Here is a 3,449-nt window from a genome sequence, read left to right as displayed (position 1 = left end):
GCAGCTCCTCTCTCAAACTAAGTCTCCTCGGGATCAGGAAACTTACTTTCACAGACAGACTTTGTTTTTATCCACATCTGGAATGACTCATGGTGCATGTGAGTTTGCTGGCAGCTGTGTGAATAAATATCATTACATTTTTGTAGTTGAGTTTCATTTGTTATATGGGCCAGTTGGAATTTATTTTTGTTCAATAAACAGCCACAAGTAACTTCATTAAAGGACATTCTTGAATCCTAGCTCTGAAGCTACACCTCTGTAACACAAGGGACTATAAGCTAACCCATGTCTAAAACGAAAGCCTCCTCTGGAATGATACACAACTGCCCTTGGATGCTTAAGTCAGGGAGTGGGGCACGGGCTCTGCAAAAACATTTTGCTACTGTGATTCATATAATCGCTTCTTTATTAAGAGCATATAAGCCACAGTTAGACTTCAGTTCTGCAAGACAAGTCCTGGCCTTTTCCTCCATTTGGCCGGTGAAGAGAACAGGAATGTCTAAATCCTTAACTGGCTCTTCTCAACAGTACTATGGGGAACACTAAACAGCCCTAAGGACAAACTACAATAGCCAGGCTGAATGTGGAGGGGTGATGCTGAACAAAAAATCTACTGATAGACATCTCCTTGCTGACAGTGGCCTCAGGGAAGACAACACTGGAAGCATTTATCCCAGAGCAACCCAGCATGGAGGAAGCTGCAGGTATGTACTGTCCCTGGCAAAGCTTTATCAGCAGCATCAAGGGGTGCTTCGTAGAAATACAGCCCTGGGATAACAGCAGGTTGCTGTGTGTTCAAACAGACTGATGAAAAATAGGAGGGACACAAGGAGTATTTAGAAGAATCAAGGGATAGGGGATGCTCCTTTTGGTGCCTAGAAGTGATGAGTAATTCTTTTATAGGCAAGTGTAAGCCAGGAGAAAATCCAGAGACACCCATGAATTTACACTGGTGTAAAGCTGGCACATAAAAAAGGAGACTCTAGCTCAGAAGGTATAAATAGAAGAAATAAGGGAAAGGATCAAGAGCTGGCATGATGGAGGGCACTGTGGCTCAGGATTACTGAGCATTGGCGGGGAGGTATGGAGAAAACCTGTTCAGCTCCTGTCTGCCTCTTGCCAAAGTCTGGCCTTAGCCTCAGTCACCTCATTCTTCCTCTGTCCCAGCTTCAAGTAACACCAGCTGTGAAGGAAGGAGGAGGGTCAAATAAGGTTGCCCTGCTTAAAGCGACTCCACTTCTTTTCCTACATGTACAGATTTTCCTGTCCTCAGACTGCCTCAGGTTACTCCCACATGAACAGCACAGGAAGGAAATACAGTATTTTACGTGCCAAGGATATGATAAAAAGTATAATTCAAGAAGAGGATGGATAACTAATTCCCTTGCTATATACTGCTCATATTAGGGATGGGTCTGAATGCAAGGGTAAAGTTCAGAGTGGACTCACTCAAATGTATCCCTTTGGAAACTATGGAGCTGAAGTAAACTGGTTTTATGTTTCCAAGAGATGGGGAAAGAGAAAGAGACATGCCACAAAGGGATGATTGTTCCTACTCAGCTTACGTAAGTCACTTAGGATAGGATAAGTTTTTCTTTGGAGGAGGTAGATCCAGTCATCAGCATGGCAAATTCTGAGATGATGTGCATCCAGATGATTTGCATCAAGAAGGTGCAAGTTGCACCATAGTAAGGGAATAATGATCTGTCAACGGCTCTGAAAAAAAAACATTGTGGTGTAACTACTGCTGGAAAGACTTCAAACAGTTGGAAGGGCTTGAGGAAGTAGGCTTTAGTTAGTGAAAGCCCTCTAGCAAATGAACACAGTGGGTATAGATGGCTTCATTAACTTAACTACATCAGCCTACCTATCCTGGCATGGTAATCTTAATGGCAGCAGGGTCTGTTTCAAACTGAGGTAGACAAGGGAGAAGCAGCACTTAGGATGTGTACTGCAAGTTTGAAAAATGAAAGAAAACTTAAAATCCTGTGGAGTAACAAAGAAATGCATTTTCAGTTGTCGAAGTTCTTCTGTGGTGCTGTATCATTTCATTATGTACATCTAAAGAAATAGCAGTTGCTAAGACAGGATGAAGGAGGCCAGACAGGCTCCATCCACCTCTAAACTAGAATCTGGAGTATTTTGCAGGAAGATCCCTGCAGGATGGCTCTGCCTGCTGGCTGCTAGCAACAGGACACTTCCTCTGCTCCTTCACTGTCACTGCTTTATACATACATCCTAGAAAGGGAGAGGAGAAGAATCCCAGGAACTTCCTTCCCTAATCTTCCCCTCCACCTCCAGCCTCTTGAGCAAGCACCTGAGGAGCAATAGAGGAGCAGCAGCTGAAAGAAACAGAAGAGATTTGTGATAAGATCGACATACAGCTCAAAGGGATATGAAGGCGTGAAATGATCTCTCGTCTTTCAGCCCCTGGAAATGTTGCTCTGAAGTTACATTATACGTGATTTTTTAATTATAATTTATTTCCCCTTAATCTGAGTTTGGCTACAGAATCCTTTCTAGCAGTCTTCTTATTTGAACTCAAATACAAACTTTCCTCATCTGTGTTTCAAGGCGCCACAGTACAGTATTCAGACGTTCCAGCTCTGACTGCCTCTCTGTGTGTACCACAACTGTAGGGAGAATTTGACTTTAAGACTGTGAATGATGCACTCACATGTGTTTTCTTACAGGAAATGTAGCTATAAATATAACAGTTCCATGTAAAAGAAAGAATACTTTCCATGTGGCATCTCCTCAAGAAATACAAATGTCCCTTTCCCTGCTTAGGATTTGATATTTTTTTCTCTCCCATATGGATGTATAACATAGAGAGTCATATGCTCCCTATTAAAAAGCCCTGCCAATGAAGCCAGGAAATAAATATTTTAAGCATGCTCAGGGCACTTCAACTATACAGCTTCTATTCGTCTCATTACTATATTTTATTATACATTTGCTCAGTTTCAGCTCAAAGCATTTTCTGCCCATGCTGGAGCTTTAAATCACTACAACTCTAATGAATGCTGAAGCAGGGTGGAAATCCTACTGCTTATAAATGTTAAACACTCCTAGATTGCTTTGAAAATATCAAGCAGAGGAGCTTTATGGTGAAGAATTCATCCTGTAGGTGCATCTGATTGGAGAGGGTACCATGCTGCTGAAGCCAGGAGACTGAAAGCTGGTCTGCCAGGTGGTCGATATTCAGGTCTTAAATCACTGTAGTGCTGGACACTGTCACAATTGTGTCAAGGTGAATATTTATGTTTTGCCAATTCTCAAAAATTTAGATGTTGCAACTGCAAATCCTTCAGTGCTCCCAGTATCTGTGAGACCTTTTCAGGCACAGGAAAGGTGTGATTGAGTGCTGCTGCTGGCAGGCTGTTTGAGGTGAAAATGGACATTTATGTAGCTCTCAGATTAGACACCAGGACAGCAGCCTTTCCATT

Source organism: Columba livia, chromosome 1, assembly GCF_036013475.1.
Source record: "Columba livia isolate bColLiv1 breed racing homer chromosome 1, bColLiv1.pat.W.v2, whole genome shotgun sequence".
Taxonomy (NCBI): domain Eukaryota; kingdom Metazoa; phylum Chordata; class Aves; order Columbiformes; family Columbidae; genus Columba; species Columba livia.
Note: the sequence above shows the minus strand (reverse complement) of the source record.